Consider the following 21,362-nt stretch of genomic DNA (forward strand, 5'->3'; position numbering starts at 1 on the left):
AGGCTGTTTTTAACAGCGTGTATAAACTTTATGAACCATGATGTGATCCCAACTGCGAGAAGACAGTCTGCACCAGATCTAAACCCAGGGCTACCCTAGGCTGACTCAGCTCTGCTACCATCTCTACCTACCCCCGCAGCAGAGGAAGAGCTGCCCAAGAGTAGCTAATTTTCCTCTGCAGGCAGACTGACAGAGGTTAACGCGGTGTTGGTGGTTCTCTTTCTAACAAAATTACTAGAAGAATGCATAATTACCAGAGGGCAGCAATGCTAACATCTCAGGGATACAGCAAACGACCCCCTTGGGCAGGCTTTCCAGATGTTTATGCTCTACTACATTCAAATGCCTATTCTACCCTCCCCACAGTGTGCCTTGGCATTTTCCCGTTGACCACTTAATGGATGATCTCTCATTTACGGCTTTCACCTTCTCCCTAGTTACAGGTGTTCAGCACTGCATATGCGCATCTGGGGTGGAGCACTTTAGAAATACAGATGTTTTAAATGGGGCATGCTGCTCCATAACAGTAAGGTAGAGCTGACAGTGTACAGGTTTAAGAGCATCCCTTTCATCTATCCAAACTATTTATCAGGATGATTCAAGGGAATCATCCTGGGAACATGCAAGACTTCCAAGCACAGCCAACCCTCACCCCATACATAAACAGGACACTTCAGTGTCCTGGATGTGCAGCAGCACAAGGAAACCTTAAGGTAATGTTATACACGTGTGTTACGCTCTCCACACATCCCAGCATGACTCTTTGCTAATGCACAGGGTTTTTCAGATCTATTGGGTTTTTCAGAACCCTGTAAAATACTGATAAATAGGTATCACTATTTTCCAGTCACCATAAAGCTGCAAAATTTAACAAAGAAAATACAGTACACGGTATTTGGACTATCCGGAATAACTTCAAGCAAAACTCACTGAACAATAAATCTACTGGTGTCCTTCATAAAGCTGCCTGCTTGTTGCTCTTACAAAGGTTTAAATAGGACCTAACCAGGTCCTAGGTGTTAGGTGAAATTTCATACCTTAGCTTTAAAGCCTAACCGACAGAGACACAGTCCCTTCTTATCTTCCTTCAAAGATTATTTCTCAATCTTTATGCAGCGTGTAATAGCTAAACACTTTGAAGCTGAGGAGAATGGCATCATCTCTGTTCTTTCAAATATCCAAAGCCCTTTCAGCCAAGGATCAGTCCAAGGTCTCCACCACTCATAGCACTGCAGCCCTAGGGAATAGGTTTCCTCATCTGCAAGTGAAGAATGATCTGCACCTTCATCCCATGTAATAAAGGCACTGAAATGCACATATAAAACAGCTTTTCCTTGGATATCTAGAAAGGTCTGAGTTCACAAGAAACTACTGATTTGTTTTTGTCCTTGACTACAGTGCTTTCCCCACTTCCTTTGTGATCTGGGCACGTTGGACCAAGAGTCACTGACTTTTTTAGACACGAGGACACTTTCCATTTAGGAGGAAAGAGGTGTGTAAACACCTGCTGAAAGTCTTTGTGATTCTGAACCGTGATCTCGCTCAGCTTCAGCCCCATCCATGCCTGAGGGTTTTGCACAAGAGACTGACAGGACTGCTTTGAAGGCCCATACTACACTTAAGAGTTGCAGAAGTGCTATTCCCACTCTCTTTGGTGGACTTCCGACATAACACACAACCATCTAGTGGATGAACAGCACTGCCCCAAGTTTATGTCTCAACTGTCTCCCAAGGATGTGCGCACTGGCGGCAAACTGGTTTATGTAGTTTTTCTCCCTTTCTCTAGAGATAGCCAGCAGAGGAAAAAGCTATAAAAAATAAAAGCTGTCTTGCTCAGTAAGCTATTTTTCAAAACATTTAAACAATCAGTCAAATCCTAGCTTTATTTTACTATACTAAAATACAAAGACTAAGGAGCTACACAAATCAAAGAATCACTTTTCATTCCCTCATTGTTATGCAATCCATTTGTGTCCCAAAGTGATTTCCATCTTTTTTTTCCTCTGGTTAAAGAATAAAGAAATAATTCTTTTTGTGCTTTCTAGAATCATAGGTAACATTAAATATTGAACTGCAGGGACTGTTTCTCAGTTAAAAGCAAACATAGCTGCTCAGTGCTCCAAACAGCATAAATAACGTTAGCGATGGATTTAGTATTAATTTGGTGCAGAGTCTTGCACTGTGTACCATGTTAAACACTGCTGGTTTCAATTTATTCCTCACCTCAGGGTAAGTCCCAACCCTAGATTAATGTCATTTGATAAGAGAATGCAATTTTATAAGACATATTTTGTGCTGCCACAGAAAATATTTGATGAGCACCATGTAAGTAGAATAAATCTCTGAAATCATAAAACAAACGGCCTACTGCACTTGCCGAAATAACTACAAATATTTTTAGAAATCAAAACATCAAGCAAACCTTGAGAGAGAAATTCGTATTTTTGCCTCAGGAACACCCATTCCTTCATACATGCTAACTAACATCAGGGAGTGAGTATGTGGGGTGGGATGCGTATCTATCTAGCTGTGTATGCATTCCAAGTTTATAAACAGGATAACGAGAGATTTTACTGTGCATTGCTGCTTCTTTGCCTGTATAATGGATGGAAAGTAAATTTCTTCTTTGACAGGGCAACTGGCCTAGTGAGTAAGGAGGAAAGCAGTAGAGATGAATTACTTTGACTTCTGTACAGCTTTTGACACTGTCCCATGTGACATTCTCATAAGCAACCTAAAGAAATATGCTCCACGCATAAATACTGTCAAACAGAAAGTCAGAAGTCACTGAAAAAACACTCTCAGTTTGGGTACCCATGTTTTGCTCTCAGACTGGACAGACAACAGAAAGCTCTTCCTTGGGCTTTATCTATTAATCATTTTCACTGTTAATGGGACAGAGAGCATTAATGAAGTTTTCAGATGACATTCAACTGAGAGAAGCTGCAAACCATTTGGAGGATGGGTTCAGACTTTCAAAGCACTGTGAGGAATTCTTCCAAAATCACCTCAGCAAAACTAAACAGAGTTAGGTAGAGAAGGTACACAAGAACGGGGGGAGATGACAGTTCGGCAGAAAAGCATCCAAAACATGAACTACATGCAAAGCAAGTACGTTGAATATGTTACAGGGAAAACAAACAAACAAACAAACAATTATTCAGAGAACAGATGAGTGTCTTTATAGAACACAGAATGCAACTTTGCTTTCCTCGGTGTTGGGGGGTCTCCACCAAATAAATGCCCTGTTTAAGGTATCCTTCTTATAGAAGCTGGCTAGACATTCTCTGGGGAAGGATCTCTACAACTTCTGAGTTCTACTGACCAGGCAACCTGAACCCCAACCTTTACCTCCCGTCACCTCCCCACTCCTGCCAGGCTAGCCCTCCCTACGGTGAGAGTCAAGCCCTGGAGAGGATGCCCAGCACTCGTATGTTGGTTTCTGAGCAGGAGGGCCAGCAGCTTCCCAGGTGCTTTTACAGAGAGTCCTAAGAATTTTGAAGACATTTAAAACAAGAGACCTGTGAGGAAAGGTGGAAGGGGCCTGATGAAGCTTTTTAAGAGCGTGAAAGGAAAAGGGGAGACCTAACAGTTTTCCCGAGCGTAAAAGGCTGTATAAAGGCTTGGTTATTAACTATTTTCCAAGCCTTCCAAGGGAAGGAAAAGAAAAACCTTCCCCATTCCTTACTCTTCTATGACATCTGCTCATGACCACTGCTGGAGGGAAGATACTCAGCTAGAATTTGGGTGCCAGCCAGCCCCTTTTTGGGGGGGAAACAAGAAAGGGAAATTCCTGTCTGTGTGTAGTGAAGACAGGATTTTACTTTCTTTAAGTAACTCTTCATGCTAGGTTCCACCTGCTATTGCCTGACAGTGAGTAGAAGAAAACAACTCATAAGAAGAAGGACCTAAGCTTTGAAGCCCTTCCCTGGCAAAAATCCAGGGCTGAATGCAAGAAGCACAGAGCTTGTACCAGTATGATGAGTGCTCAGTCCCATATTTCATACACCTAGCAAGGGACAGAAAACTGTAAAACCCCGCCAGGAGGGAAGAGCAACATAGAAATGGATGTAAAATGACTACTACATTACACTCATCTGGCTGGTGAAAGCAGGGAGAAGCAAATCCCCTGCTAGGTTAAGCAATTCTCCCATAAATATTAAAATTAGCTTCTCTCCAAGACCTTTATTATTCATCTTTTGAAATTAAGCAGGATAAGAAACGTTGTCACAATGTCTACTGCTGACTTTGCTAACAGGGCTAATGTAACTTCTTTCAGATACACCAGAACAACTCTTCCCAAATTCCCTGTTCTACACTCCTAGGGTAGCACCATGTCCCACCAGCGCCCTGCGCATTTGCTGTCAGGATGCCTCACATTTCCCAGCTTTTTGGCTTTTTATACGCCCTTCTCAGCCCCCAGGAACTAAGACAGCCTCTGCTTCCTCGAATGAACCTGTAATCCAACAGAAGTAGCCTCTGACTATCAGTTCAACATGGAAATGAACACTGACTTGTCTGAAACGTGCCTTGATTTCATCTCAATGTTTATGTAGACAACATATTTATCAAGGATTGATTACAGCACAGGCTAAGCAGAACTCAAGTAAAATTGTCATGTCCCTTATCCACATGTTGAGGTTATTCACCTTGCCTTTGTCTGGAAGAGGAAACGACCCACGGGAACGCTGCCTCCCAACATCCCAGGACACAGCCGAACATTGCAGGAAGCACCATTAATGCCTCATCATATAAGCTTATAGAAGCTTTCTAGCTCTGCCCATACACATAGGAAAGGATGGAAAAAGAAAGAGGAATTCAGACAAAGATTTAGACTGAACTGAGGGCCCCATTTGCAGCATTGCTCTCCGACAAGTCCTTCATGGCTGGTTGCAAAAGGCGTTCAGCATCTCCCTCTTAGTATTTAAAAAAACCTGGAAAAGCAGCTCTTGCCCACACCCTCTGAGCTGTCCTATCTGAGCACTTCCCACCTCAGCCCAAAGCAGATCCAAACCCAAGGTTTCTCTTTGTTTAAATGCTCCATAAGGAGCCATTTAAGCTGCAGACCTTACGGGGTAGCACAGGCCTATTCAGCATCCTAGCTCCAGGGCTTCAGCCACATGGTTCCCTGCAGCTCTTCCTTTTGGCTGGCCGTGGGCGACTCCCTGCTCAGCGTGCAAGCTCATGTGCATCCCACTCAGCGCTCCCTAACTCTCCCATGCATTGGGCAGGGAGCCTGGACACTCATAGCACTCTGGATAGCATGATGGCACCAATGTGCTTTACTGACTATAATCCTTAATCTTGTGGACTCAGACCCCCGCTTCCCCCCCAAACTGGAAAAATAATGCCATCTGTGCCATCTCTCCGCATCACTTCCTGACTGGGATAGCTGGTGTCTGTGTGGTGCTGAGTCCTGTGACTAGACTTGAAGATTACAAGCTAAATTTGCTAATTAGAAGTGCAAAATAACATTTTTGCAAGCACAGGCTTACTTTCCTCATGCAATTCCTGAAGTTTATCTGGTATCATTATGTTTTCTGAAGGTTAATAGCACCCAGCTCTCAAATTCTTGCTTCAGCCTATCTGGCTTCCTGCGTGGAGAGCAAGGTGTTTATGTTCTCTGCATGGGCAAGAACAGAGTAGGTGGACAATAAACACTGTAGCACTGTGTGCTGTTCCTGATAACGTTATCTCCAAAATTTTAATAACCCACATCATTACAGAGAAGTTAGCCTCTTGTCTAGGTAAGCACAACAGCTGTATGCCCTGCTAGGGACTGCAATCATTTGCACATTAATTGATAAAAGTTTAAGGCTTTCTTGGACTATTTTGGTCACATTGGTAAGATGATTTTGTTTGTTCAAGCTCCTTATTTCTAATTTACTTCCGGTTTTGTTGTTGAAGGTGACAGTCTCTCAAATGTCAGACACTAGCAGCACAAATGCTGTTTTCACTCCGTAAACGATATATGGGAAGACATGGACTTGTTTGCAATGGGCAAAGCTAGTGCTATAAACCCTATTCCATGTGCAAAGCCGGGAGAGTGTGCCTCAACATCTGCCCTCACAGAAGCAGAGAAGAGAAACACATTCGCTCTGCATTTTCAAACCATCCTCTCTGGCTTGCAGGAATCAAGGATCTCCACTTGATTGCTATGAAGGAAGGTATGGATCAGAGCAACCCACAGGACTTGACAGAGACAACTGCAATCTGCTCAGGAGTCCTTACAAGGACTCTCTTGGAGGTTTTACTGGCCCTGCCAGCTTGAGGCACACCTCTATCTTCTTAAGTAGGGAAAGACATTCCTGATGCTTGAATGACAGACATCAACTACAGAAGAAACAATATGGGGCAGCTGCCCTCCTTACTCCTCTTCTGTCCTACTTAATCCTCTCCTCTTGCTTTCACTGTCTCTTGACACATCCCCTTGCCATTCCCTGGTTCTCTCAGCTACTTTTTCACCTGGCATATGCCAAGGTTCCCCCTCAACCCCATCCTGGGCTTTGCTAATTTGATCACCTGCCTGCTCTTCTCAAAAATCTCATCTCCTCTTCCCTCACATGCACAGCCTCCCACTCAGAAAAATCATTTTTCTATCATCAGCTCCATAACCTAGCTCACTGTAAATAAGTGAATGTTCAAAGAGGTTTCCCTCATGTTACTTCACATTCATCTCTTCTCCCATAACCTTCCCTCGGCTCAGAAAGAGCTCCTCCTTTTTCTCATGTGAAGCTTTCCACTGTCTTTACACAGAATTTTTCAAAATTGCTTAGGGCATGGGACATGGTGGTTATTTTTCCTCCCATGCAAGATGCTGCCTCAAATGAATGAAATAATCATCTTCTTTTCACCTTTTATTTGTCCACAGAAAATACGGAAATTTTTGACAAAAACTGAAATATCAAAATACTTATCTTGATTACTGAACTGTTCATTTGGACTTACCAGTAAAGTGCCTCATGGGAGTTGTAGTTGAAGGGCATGGCGCTGCCATTCTTTGTGGACTGACGAAGAAAATCTTCCAATTTCCAGGACGTAGCAAACCTTTAGGGAAAGGCCAACTTTTCCAAACACAGTGCTGTTCTCCCGTAAACTCATACAGCTGTAGACCACCTAGGATATTTCTTGGAAGACTGCCAGAAGAAAAAAAGAAGACACGTGTAAGAGCATGGTATTTCACCTCTCTGACTCATATGACGGCATATCTTCCTCCTGGGGAAACCAAAAAGATAGTTAGGACCTCAATTAGTTGAGCAGACCAAGTTCAATTATTTAGTTAGGAATTTACCATAGTTTGGAATAAATATTCCTCTTAATAAAGCACTATATCTCCCCCCACTCAATCCTTTCCCTCACACAACAAATTTCTGAGTGAACATTCAGCAGCAAAAAAGTGTGGGTTTAATTTTAATAGGCACAGGAGATCAATTAATGCATTTCATATGCAAATAGGACTGCAATGACCCTGATTCAGAACGCTTGTTATTTCTGGAGTTGGCATATGGTTCTCTCTAACAGCAGGCATAATGATTGCAATAAATTGGCTCCTAATGCCATGTAATGAACTCTGATTTGTGTTAATTTGGGCAGTACTTAGCAATTTCATGTTAATTTTTTTAATCAGTTTTGTAAGACACTGTATGCGAATTCAGCTTCATGTTTAGGTTTTTAGCAATACTAAGAACAAAGCATGGCATTTAAATTCAGTTTTTGTTGAAGAACCGTGTACCATTAACAAAAATACAGAAGTGCAAGAAAGACAGACCTCAAAGATACTTTCTCTTATCCATTAATTAGCACACACTCTATTGTTTTTTAATTTCTAACTCTGCTTTTTGGAAAATACATCATTGCTCATTACAATATTTGCTGAATACCATTGCTCATTATAAAAAAACCCATTATTTTAGCCAATGGGCTTTCAGGCAGCAGTGCTTTGAAAGGACAGGAGTATAATTTTGGCCCCTGTGCAATCTCTGGCCAGCAAAACTCTTAAAGCACCTAAGGAGTCAACAGAAAGGCTCTCATTGATTTCAGCAGGCTTTATACTAGTGAAACAAATCCCAGTTCTGCAAAACATACCCCAGTCTTGCAAACAGCTGCTTGCAAGGAATCACCTGGAGTCCCTGCAAAGCTCTTGCAGAGTTCTCTGCAGTACCTGTATCAAAGGCCTCTCCCTGCATTAGAAAGACTTGGGAATGCTTTGAGTGAGATGCAAGGGCTTCCTCCCACCCCGGCTGGGGAGGCAGGAAGCTCCGAGCAGGCTCTCAGCACCCCGGCATCTCCTTCATCTGTTCAGCTGCCTGGAGATAAGGGCGACAGCAGACATTACAGTATCAAACAGAACTGGACTGCAAACTGCCTGGGGCAGGATTGATCTCGTTTGGCATTTGTACAGCATCTCGTACACAAGAGAGGCCTTAGTCCAAAACTGGGGCTCCTTCTAGACAAGCCATGAATGATATTAAGTATAGAACTATCTGCCTCTTGGACAACTCGAAAGAAGAACAGGAGAGAATAAACTAGTAACTTCTATTGCTTTCTATACGTGACATCATATTATTTACTACTGAATTTATGTGACAGATTCTTCTGGGTTCTTTGCACAAGTAGAGCACCTATATGCAGGCTTAATTTAACACCCAATGGGACTTTTCACATGCTTAAAATTAAGCATGACTTTATGTACATTGCCAAGCAGGGATAAAATTACATGCTTCGGTGCTTTCCTGGATTGGTGTATTAGTCAAGATCTAGTGCCCTGGAGTAAGCTTTTCTTGATTTAAATCTAATTTTCAACGTTATCAACACTTTACATAATAAAATCAGAAAATTATGTTGGACTTATAATAGAAACTAACGTGCAGCTTTGAATTTAAAGAGGCGCTTGCCTTGCCGTGATAAAACTATCCCATTAAAAACCACATTTGCAATTCTAATTGTTTGGACTCCCCTTTTCTGCTACTTCTCGTTCCCTCCTTATAATCAGCTTTCCTAGGATTCACGTGAAGATAACGCATGAGCAACAAGGGAAAGCTCTAACGCTATGCAAAGCAGTTGGATAATCAGGTCACTTAAAGTTACTGAGCGTGGACTTAGGAGCCTGATTTTAGGCTGCTCTTTACAAACGCTACAGGTAAATGCAAACAGTCGTCAAGATGGATATTTGGACATTGCAATGTCTGTCCAAAGTATCCTCCCTCATCACCGCAAAATAGGACTTTATGGCAAGATTGTAAGAGGCCCATCTGACAAATCTTTGCCTGTCTAAATAATAGCAGAAAACTGATTAGGAAGGCCACAGAGAGCTGCTACAGCCAGTCATTTCACAGCCGTTTTCTCCCAGTGAATCCTGGATGAGGTGAGTGGATTGCCTACATGAATCTTTGAGGACTCATATTCTTAAAGCCGAACCACTCTTCTACGTTGTTCTTGTTTGCTAAGACGAAGGACAAGGCTGTGCTTTTGGCTGTTAGCTGTTCATCTCTCTGGCGTAAGAGCTCTGTGCACAATAAACTACTGCTGATGGCTTTGCTTCCTCTGAATATTTTTATGGCTTGTTTCTGCCTACTGCCATTTCTCCCACCCTGCTGATGCAGTTCAGAATGGCCATCAGACACCCTGCATCAGAGCGGCTTTAGATGCTTTATGCTCACGTATGGGGAAGAGAGAAGTGTTTTACCATAGGACTTGCATGACTGAGACAACTGAGTGGCAGAAGAGTTACTTTCCACATGAGGTTTAATTGACTTCAAGCACTTATGTTCATCACCATGCTTTTCAGTCCTGACACTCTACCTTTCCCCTGCAGACCGATTCCCCTCACGCTGTTCAGTTCCCTCTTTACCCTTCCCTCCACGGTCAGTAAGAACAGATGGGGAAAGATCTTTTAGACCCTCACACCGTCCTGTTGAAAATGCTGACAAATAGCTGTTAGCTAATAGCACTTCTATTTCTAATGGAAGCCGTCTTCAAGGTAGGGGCAAACTTGAACTGAGGATAAAACAAAAACTTTGCACTGAAGAAATACCGAAGGTTTTGTCAGAACAAGCTCTCCTCCAGCCCTTGGCATTCCAAACTTACCTTTTCTCTCCATCATCTGACCTTGGGCAGCTCAAGTGAGCTCTCAACACGCTTCAGCACATTCCTCATCAAGGAGATGGGCACAATAATAATTTCCCCAGCAGGATGGTGAGAATTAATATTATAACATGCCCAGCAATGCACAGAGGAAGGATATTATATAAAGCATAAGCGCAGACTTTGCCTTGTTATTGTAATCAGCTCTAACCCTTGACGTTATCCAACAGAGATGTTAACAGCTTGATTTGAAAACCATTTTCTAAGTCCAAGTGGGTTTGTTCTTTGACTTCATTCTGCTTTGGAGAAGCCCCTAAGGCAGACACAACAGTCTGAGACAGCTCAGCAGTTTTAACTTTGGCCCGGGACACCTGTTCATTTTTCTCTGATGACACTGGCATTCAGATGTTGTCGCGGGACGACCGACCACCTTACAGTCCCGGACCGTGAGGGTTTCGTGTGGCGCGAGGGAGGGGAGGAGGGGGAGAGGAGATTTACTGCATGACTCCACAACTTGTCTCAAAGACCAAAATTCACTACAGAAGCTGTAACGGTACAAAGCAACAATTCGTATTAACAGAAACTCAGCGCAACTAGAATAGTTATTTCTAATTACACTAAAGGTTAGGCTAACAGTAACTACTCAGTAAACAGAAAAGGATAGCTAATTTATACTAACTGTAACTGCCCAAACGAATGAACTAGGCAAACCAATTTCGACTGATCTTACCCACGTGTTGCCTCAGCGGCCAACGTACCCTCAGTCCCAGGGAAGGAACTGCGGGAGGGCGTCCCCGTCCCGAGGGGCTCCGCAAGCTGGCAGACCCGCTGTCACCCATGAAGAGCCAAAGACGGCCTCCAGGGCCGACCTTTTTATACCCTTTGGGGGAAGGCGGAGGCGGAGTCACCAGGCCGGTTGCAGTTCCCTTCACGCAGGCGCAGCCCCTGGCTCTTGGCTGCTGCAGGCTTCCACTCTCCTCCGTCGTCGTTATGACCATCGCACCCACAGTCATGGGGTGGGGGTGGGGTGGCTGAACACCCCCAAGGGCAGGCTAGCTGCCTCGCACACTCCTCAGCACTGAAGGGAGGAGTTTGAGTGACTGCGAATGACCGCTTGACTCTTGCAGTGGTGGTGCCAAGGAGAGGTCCCAGAGCTGGGCTAAGAAGGAGTTAATTCCAGTCCGCAGTGGGGCCCCAGCCCTGAAAGCAGGTGTTATGTCTCAGGGTCCTGATGAGGAGGAGACAGACAGTCCTGACCACAGCCATTAACCCTGCCCCAGCAGTGAGAGGAGGCTTTTGTTTCCCAACGCCCTGGGGCCCAAACAGGCCTTATCTCAAAGTCTTGACATCCTCCCTTTTGGGGTGTAAAACACAGGAATTCAGCCTACTTGTAACTGGCACCAAATGTGTATGGGGTGGGGGGGGGAAGCTGGGAGCATCCCCCCACAGATATTCTTACTGCTATATATATATATATAAAATATATTGCTGTATAATGTAGTCATCACAGACATTTTGACCAGCAGTTATGACTTTTCTTTCACAAGGCACAGCTATATCTCGATTATATGGATCATCATCACATCAGAAACCACCCCCCCAACACAAACACAGTGATTTGAAAAGACTTATTCCACAATAACAAATGACAATTTACCACACAGAAAAGAGAGCGTCTGGCGGGAGCCCTGCTAAGCATTTCGACGTTATTAAGTTTGTATTGTGCAGATTGTAGATCTCTGGATAACACTTCACTTTATGCTAAGAGATGTGCTGCCAAGGTTAGGACATTTAAAACTGGTTGCATGAAAGGGTGCATATTTCACTTCAACCTTCCTTAAGATAGGAAGAAAGCGGTTTTAATTTCAGTGTCCCATATGCTCTTAAGAATGGATGAGACAAGCAAAGAGATGGTTAAGATGTAGAAGGTGAGAGACCTAGAACAGAGAGACAGGGGATAGGCTACGTACACCACCAGTCTTGCATCCCTTCTAACGTACTTTCAGCCCTCTCTTGTACCTTAGAGGACTGCCTCAAGCCAAGGTCAGCCGCAGCTCCAAAGTCATAAGGACGTGACCTTACCGTCTGATGTATGCGTGCAAAAATCCCATTAGCATTAATAGGAAGAAGGTGGCCAAATATACATTGAGACAAACTTACACCCAAAGTTCTCCTCACCTCATTTTCACCCCACTGTGCTTCTGTGCTCTGTACTACAGAACTCCAATGTGCTAGATACAAGTTTACCATCCTCAGTGACATATAGTACTTTAGGCACACCATTTCAACTTTGGTGCCGTGGATGGATTGACCATAAATCAAATATTTATATGCCGTCCCTTTTTTAACAATGGATATCTGGATGGATATAGGAAAAAGATATATCTCACCCCCCAAAATCTCAGGCAGAAAATTTACTACAGTGTATCCTTTAGTAGCAGTGTCATAGCCATGCTTTATAAGATGGGACACAAAGATACCTTCGACTTCTGAATCAACAGGAAGGATTTATGATTCAAACAAGAAGAGGTATACCAAAGGCTAAAGAGACATTTAAGTGATAGGAAGTGAGGAGTAGATGGAAATGACATTAGGAGATGTATCAAGGTCAAGCAACTAATATTATAGCGATGAATGAGTTCAGCAGACCAATTTGTAACTGTCAGTAGAGTCACTCCTGTTCCTAAGCCAAAGGAGCGCACGCAACACAACAGATAGACTCACAAAATGTATTATTAATACACAGTGTACTTTCTCTGAAGCCGACGTAATGGCTGTGGCAGCCCAGATAATAAAAAGCAATAGCAATACAGCTGCAAGGTTCTTGCTGCAGGTCTCTACCTTACCCGCCAGGCAGCTGTGTGCCAGTGAAGTAGCTCTCCGTTCAGTCCTTCGCCGAGGCACTGACCCACCCTTCTAGAGAGCTTCCATTTCTGCTCAGCACCACAGTACCACAGTTGCCCAGTGCGATTCAGAAAGGGCTCGTTAGCAAATCTAGCTAGTGTCTGGCTGAAAATACGGCGTAGACAGAACCCCCGTGCTGAGCTTCTTTGAAGCTGCTGATTCATTTGAATCCAGGAGTCGGAAAACGAAATTCAACCTTACCACCTTTGAAAAAGATGAAGCTTTCTTTGTGCCCCCTGTGCGAGCCCTGAGCACCCATACGAATTCAGAGGAGTTCACTTGACCTGGAAGAGAGCCGTGTTAACACCCGGTACTCGTTCCAAACAGCAACCGGACCCAAGCCATGAGAGCCATTAAAACCCACATATCATTGCTGTCCAGGGATGTGGAGAATTACAACAGAGAAGCGGTGGCTGCTTGAACTTTCAGGTTGTGCATCAAGAGTTAGTTCCTTCTCCTTTTAGGTTCAGAAGGGGCCCCTTGTATTTATACTGCTTGCTCTGCTCAGACCCAGTGTTCGTGCAGAAGTCGTTCTTCCTTTTTGCTTCTTTAGTCTCACTGGGCTTTGACAACCGCAGCCACGGGGGTTAAAAAGAGCCCAAGTCATTTCCACGAGTGAACTGAGTGTTTTGCAAAGGCCTTCCTTAAGAGGCAATGAAAAAGGCCTGCTAAATACTGTCTTCCTGAAACCACTCTGAAAGCTTTCAGACCTCTTTCAGACAGCTCCTGCTCACTTGCCGATGAAAGACACTCCAGTGATTTTCAAGCAAACACCACTCCAGTCTCCCCAAACTTTTTGAAAGGAAGAAAAGACAAATAAAAGCATAAATGCTGAAATCCCTACTCAGCCTACAAGTAGGAAAAGCTGCCTACTAACTTCAATGCAATTGGATGGGGCAGGTTTTGCCTGTTAAAGGAGTCACACTCAACAGAAAAAATAAAGAGAGATGAAGAGAGAGGAAAAGAAGTAGGAAGGAAGTAGAAGAAAGGACGAGACAGGGAGAAACAGCAAGATAAAAGGGATTAAAACATGCATATGTACATATATATATATATACACACACATATATATAAAAAATGGTATTTTCACACTTTTTTTTTTTTTAATTTAGAGGCATGAATGGATAACAACAGCTTTTCCCCAAAGGCACCTTATTGCCATGAGGAAGTTACACCACCATTCACTATTACCTGGGTGAAGGTTTGGGCACGACTTCACTCCTGCAGCCAGATTCCCACTAATCTTTTCCCTCTAAGGACCCCCCCCCCCCGCAAAGTCTCTTCCCCATCAAGCTCACAAAGCACTTGAGAAACAGGAGTCAGAACCCAAATCTAAGGGTCTGTCTTTGCAATTTGAGTCTTTTGATTCTGTAGGTCTGATACAGCTTCACCCCCTTCCTCCAGCACCAGGCAGGGGTACCCTTCGGAGACGCCACAGTTGGTTCCTTCCTATTCCACAAACTGACTCAAGTTCTCACTTTCCTTAAGCATAATCACTCTCACCACTTCATGTCCCAGCCTTGCCGACCTGCTAATCCTTTAGTGACCAAATGCACAGACAGTATATGCCTCATGACAGGCAGGACCCAGTGGCCCAATTTCAAAGCTATTTAGGCCCTCAGCTTCCTTTGCTTGCAGAGGGAATTAGGTGTCTGGACACCCATAGGATTTAGAAGCACAGTTCTCAAAATCCTGTCACTGCTTCACCACTTCCATAACCCTAAACAGTGTTGGGGATATCCAAGTGGTCAACAACAGGTTTACTACACTAGGGAAAGCCACTGGCTGACAACAGCAGGACATACATGGCTAGTGCTATACGAGTTACATGACTCAGTTTCTTCAAACCACCTCTGCACCCAGAAGACCCAGTACGACCACTCCACCAAGGCCCTCAGAGTGAGAATGAAAAAGGAGCTACGAGATGCTCAAGCCCTGCTGAAAACCTGGCCCTTTACAAGCTAAGCAGACAGATTCATATTCCAAAACGATGCCAGATATGCAGTGCATCACCTGTTCTCTATAGCATCCGCTCAGGGAGATCTGCCTTGCTGAGTTTTGTGGTGACACCTGAGAATCAGGCCTGAGAAACCAGGCAGAAGGGTCTATAGTATGGCTCACTCCTCCATACAGACCGAAACTTTGAGCCTGGCTCAAGGAGCAAAGAGGGCCCGATATTCTGTTTGCGCAAACACTGTCAACTTAGAAAAACAGGAGAGGTGCAAAAGCAGCCCAGTGTGTTTTTAAACATAACAGACCCTCCTCCTGAAAGTCACGCTCCACAGAAGCAGCACAGGCTGAAGAATTTATCTGTGCTGGAGGAAGCAATGACCACGTATCAACCTCCACTAAGCCAACAGGTCACATTTCCCCCCTGAACTTATGGTCCTGGCTGTGAACAAAACACATCAAATCCTTCTGTTCTTCAATCTGCCTTTGGTGAGCTGCGTGAGAGAGGAGAAATTTATGGGGGGAGGCTGCTTTTGCATTGACCTCTGGCGGCACTGCTTTCTGAATATGAATAATGATAGCGTCAGAGGCCATAAGTGGGCAAGAACAATACTCTCATCACAGCGCTGAGAGAGACATGCGGTGTGACGGCTACCACTTGTTCCCAGTGGCATTGACCCCACAGAAAGGAGATCTGTGTCTGCCCTAGCTCTTAGTGCATGGTCTGAATAAGAAGTGAGACTTCAAACTTTGCTGCCCACGCATGGCTAGGAAAATATGCCGTGTTTCTGAGAGGGGGCAGCCACCTTTGAAGTGCAGTAATATCCATCAATAATATTGCTGTAAGACTCAGCCCCCTGGCTCACAGGGATGCTGAGGAGTGCTATGTACCTTCCCTCTGGTTCCTTTTTTGGGTCAGGATGCCCTGCTGACTCAAGTGGGTACTTGGGTTACTCAGACTGTAAAAAGACAGTCTGAGCAGGAAGCGTTGAAACGCATGGAAATACAGTTGTGGTGGGAACTCTTCCTCCTGACTCTAGGAGTTAAGTGCAGGCTCCTACATCTGAGCTAGTTACCAGCAGAGCAAGGTCTAAAGTGTGATTCTCCCATAAGAGAGGAACCACCTCCTTGTCTCCACTGACTGGCGCTCTACTGACTACAAAAGGAGCTGGAGGGAACTGTTTCGGGTGCAGAAAGCAAAACTGCGCATACCCATGCGCTGTCAGAAGAATGTGCCCTTGGTGCAATGTGTCTGTGACATCCTTTAACACATGCCTTCTCCTGAAAAGGCCATTATTCTCAAAAAGCCTCAACACCATTTCTACTTTTAATTTGCAAGAAAATTAGTGCTGCTACCTAAGTACCTTTATTGGTGTCTTAAACACATTTAAAGCCAAGATCCTACATCCATGTTAAAATATCTAACGAACTAGTCTGATTTGAAAAAGTACTCAGCAATTCCTACCAACATTGGTGGGAGAGGAAAGCCCTCTGCTGTCCTGTCCACTGTCCCATCACTGTCTGAACTTACAGCTCTATGAAACAGATCTCCAGGGGGAGAAAAGGGATAAAGCTAGACCAAAGCAGGACCTAAAAGAGGTGGGGAACAGTGACTCTAAGACAGCTTTGCCTTTCCAGCCTCCTCAACCCTTGGCAGAACATAGAGCAGTCTGAAGGCTGCTCTGTGTTACAAATAGAGACATTACCTCCTGCCTTTCCTGCTCATTAGTCCTACTTGAGAACATTTTCTCAAGTCCTACTTGAGAAAATACGCAAATTAGGCTACAGTTGAGCGTGCTCGCTTTAGCCAGCTCACGTTTCCGCATCATCAAATAGAATTAGAAATTATCCTAAGGACACAGCTTGGCCTTTGCTCATAAGCTGTTCCACTTTTCTTCCTCATTTCTATGTTGCAAATAAGTTGTCCAAGAGTTTGAATCCACACAAGACACTGATTCAATCCCAGCATCAGTTGATCCCCAAGGAAACTATTTTCAGCCAGGTAAACTTCGCATGCAGGGTGGAGGGAGCCTGCTGGGAGACATATTCGACCAATGTCTGCTGACAGCAGTTTTCAGCTGTCCTTGCAGCATGTCCCAGTATAAGTATGACAAGTAGCTCCTGGGCTAGAAGAGGGCAGGTAATAGCACAAACTGGTTTTGGTTCTCCCACCTGTGTTATTTCATCCCCTCCTAGTCCAAGGCAAGGGAGGACACCCCCCCTCCTCCCTTTTTTAATCCACATTATAGATAAAGATGACTTTAATATAGATCTATTGGTTTCCTGCTACTCTTTCTGTCCTCAGTCTGTTCTTTTCCCAGTCTGATTTTCCATAACAAATGTGACTTTAATAACTATAGTGTACAGTACATAACCTCACTTCTTATTCCATCACAGCTGGTGGAAGCAAAACATGTTAATTTATCACCGTTCATTCTAGTGACCCTCATGGGCCCAGCGGGAGTTCTTGTTTTAATCAGTCTAGGGCCAATGTCTAAGACTTGGGAGTGAATTATTGCAGTGGTAGACTGAGCAAAGAATATAGTCAAGGTTGAATTCCTGCTCTGACTTTAAGCCCACCTTTTTCAGACTTGTTGAATTTGGGATTCATTGCGGCTGAATTTCCATTTTAGATCATTAGGGCAAGCCTACTTAACTTTGACATGTGAGTGGGGTGGGGCAGAGAGAGACACCTGCCCATCTTGCGTGGGCAGATGCTCAAAGTCTGCGTATCTCAACCATAGCTGAATGGATCCCATTAACACGGACATACTGGGCCATCTGGATTAACTGTATTTTGTTCAGAATGCTTTCTTTGTAACATTTCAAGCCTCAAAAGGGTTCAAGGCCAGCATGAAGAAGCAGTGAAGTTCTCTGAAGTGACAAGTTCCTTAAATTTCCCTTGTTCTGGGAAAGAAGAGACTACAATCGCAGGACTTTGTTCTGGAATTTGTCCAGAAAAATCAACAGTGGTTTGAATACAAGAACTATGTCATCATTTAATCTAACCTAAGCTAGCCAAGACTGGAAAAACAGATGGGGATTTTGACAAATAGGATGGAGACAATAAGAGGGAAATCGCAGGCTGAGAGAAACCACTGGTAGGATCCCACCACTGAAATCACTGCCTGCTTCGGAGATCAAGCCTTTGCTTCAACATTCAAATGTCCTGTTCAATTCATAGGTTCTTCTTCGTAAAACAGGGATGAACACTTGTTTGTAACTACCTGGACAGTCTCCTCTCCTCTGCTTCTTGCACATCTTTTACTCCCTTTCCATGGTTGCAGCCAGATACCTGCTTGAAACATGCCTTACATCACAGTTGCTAACCCAGTTACTACCCACTACAAGTCAGCCTAAACCAAAAATGGCATAATTCCAACAGCTCTCCACTAAAGGAAGAAACAGTGTTAGTTTGCTTGGAAAACTGCACTCCACTTTTAAGGGAGCACAGGGAGGGGCATAGCCGCAACCAACACAAGGCAAATGTTTGCTAGCTGTTCTGGCGCGATACAATCCCCAAAAAAGCAATTAACTTTTTTCAAAGTGTAGTATTTCAGATATGAACACAGACACTCTGTGCCCGTGGTTGACTCTTGATTAGCAAGCTGTGCTTGCTTTTCTGTTTGGTATTTCTCTTCTGTTTTCTTTCAGCTTCCTTGTGCTGAACCATGCTTATTTGGACTGCCTTCTCACAAATCAAAATCACACTTACTGGCTTGTTTGCAAGTTAACATTCAAGATGAAAGTCCTTAACGCTGTTAAAAATACCTATTAGCTGCAGATATCCAGCAAAGAATGAAACCACAATACAAACAGGTGAATTTTAACTGTTTGCACTAACTCAGCGAAACCTGTCAAACGTAAGGAACACGACTTTGTTAAAAACAGAGAGCTTGTTTTCCTTTTTCTCCTCCTCAGCGCTGCTGCCTAACGTACCGCGCTGAATACAGCCCATTAACAAAGCTACTGCCCTTGAACCCAGCGTAATTTTGCCATTGGAAGCGTTAATTACAACTGGCTTTAAAAGACATCATGAAAAGGCTTTGCCGGTATCTATTTAGCATTGCTTATTTATACACCAATGAAAATAACTTGCCTTTATTACGCTCTTCGTTCCTGAAGGGGGGTAACGGGTTCAGATGAGATATATGCAGGCCTATGCTAGACGTGTTCAGCAGCTGGCTCTAACGCGAGCCCCGAGCCCAGAGAGGTCAAGCTTAGCGACGGGGGCTGAGGGAAAAGGCAGAGGGTCCGGCCGCCTTCTCCCCCGAGGGACTTCCAGTCCGGGTGAGAGGGCGGCCCCCTCTCCGCTCGCTGCCTAGCCTCTCCAGGGAGGCACAGACGGCTTCCAGGCGGTCCCCTGCTCCTGCGCTGCTTGCTGCAAGCTTGCTTCCCTCCAGGGCGTCCCTGTGGAGCCCAGCGGCGTTTGCCGCTCAGCAGCGTGGCCCCAGGAGCAGGCAAGCCTTCAGGGCCACAGGCCCTTCCAGGCCTCAGATGGTGGCCTCAGACCTCAAGGCCACCACTGCAAGTTAACAACCCTGTTTACTTCTCCTCATACGCCTTTTTGACCGCAGTGAGGTTAAACAGGGGCGTGCTTTGATGCTGTTTTGACTTAGAAAAACGGACTGTGGTCTACAGAGTCACCTTCACTTATGCAAATTTTAGCTTTGCCCAGCATCCAGAAAGTCAAAATATGTGACCGAAGGTGGGCAAGGAATGATGAGATGCGAGCCCCCCCCATTCAGTAATGTTTTAATTGCTGCTTTAATTTAATGCTACTTTGTGTAGGTGTTAGTGACTCAAGGAGGCGGAGGGTCAAGCCAAGCAGCTTTAGGGGAGCTTCTCCTGATTTACGGAATTAGGAAGTAAAGTTATTGTTAATTCTCAAGAGCAACATTTAAAATAATTCAGTGTAAATCAAAAAGATATAGTATTTGCAATTCTCAAAGCTGAGGAGACCTCACAAGGTCTTAGATACTTCCCTGCACCAAAAAGTGCCAGTTTTGTCCAAGCTAGGCTAGACTGCACCAGCTGGCCCAGGGCCTGAAGCCACAAAACCAGCATAGAGGCAGAAGGACAAGCCACTTCTCTGCTTCCATCCACCTAGAAAGACTGGTGACACATGCCACAAGCAGTCTGTGAGCTACTTCAAAGCAATGGTCAAAAAAACCAAATCGTCCTGCCCTACGGGAGATGGAAACGCGATGTTCAGCTACCATGGCACACGCTGGGGAACTGCCTCTGTGGGACAGCACGGTTTCCTTTCCTCCCAGGTGGCACCCAGGCCACCCACCTCCGGGGGCTCCTGGTTGGCAGCTAGTCTATTCCTTAGGATATAAACGCCACATATTAATCTAAGCTTGGGGCTAGTCCTACTAGAGGGCAACCACGTGTTGTGACTACACAGCCTTCTTGGCTCATAGTATGGTATAAAGTATAATATGCACCTATCACTTTATAATAGTAGCGCTCATCTGTCTAAAAGATATCATTTGTGACTGATCTGACATCATTTTCAGACAGAGCTGGCCGCAGTATACTCCAAATAAATTAGAATGTTGTTTTCCCCGTCAAACCCAGGTTTTTCTTCACGATCACAGATGCTAATTGAATGCACCTTAAGAATGCTACTCTGCTCTTGGCGATGTCAAAAAATAATGCTGCCGGTATATGCTATGCATATACTTAATTGCTTTTAGTAACGTCTCATTAATCCCATTGTTTGTGTTCTTGCCGTTCTTGGTGCTAATGTGCGGGAGATCAGTAGGACGGCTGCTGCTTGTCATTTCATTTCGTAGGCTAAAGCCTCCAGTCATCACTGTCTTCTCACACACGCTTGCTGAATTTACCACAGCAATATCTGAGTTTCTCTGCCTGAACTTGAGAAGTGCTTATTAGTGGAAAGAGATGACATATTGTTTATTCACGCAAAAGTCCTGTTGCATAACAACTAATTTAAAGTGATGGAAATTAGCTCCATGTAACAAAACATAAAGCCATAATGAAATCATTAGACCTAGCGGAAACATTTCAGCTTGGTTTTCTTCCCCTTAAAAATAGGGTTTCATCAAAAAAGCAAAATGGCTAAAACTTTATAATAAAATCACAGAATCACAGAATCGCTGAGGTTGGAAGGGACCTCTGGAGATCATCTAGTCCAACCCCCCTGCTCAAGCAGGGTCACCTAGAGCACATTGCTATATTGCAAATGGCTATAACTCTATAATTTTCATGAAATTTTCTAATATTCCATACAAAAATTATATAAAACATTTCTTTTCAAATTGACTTTAGACTTTTAAAAAGAAGAAATCCCGCAGAAGGAAGATGCTGACTATGCTTTGATAAGGTCCTGCAAACAACAGGAGAGCAAAAGGTGAGTGAGGTGCAGCCTAGCACTCGTTTCTCAGGCTGCCACCCAG

The sequence above is a fragment of the Apteryx mantelli genome, chromosome 5 (assembly GCF_036417845.1).
Source record: "Apteryx mantelli isolate bAptMan1 chromosome 5, bAptMan1.hap1, whole genome shotgun sequence".
Classification (NCBI taxonomy): domain Eukaryota; kingdom Metazoa; phylum Chordata; class Aves; order Apterygiformes; family Apterygidae; genus Apteryx; species Apteryx mantelli.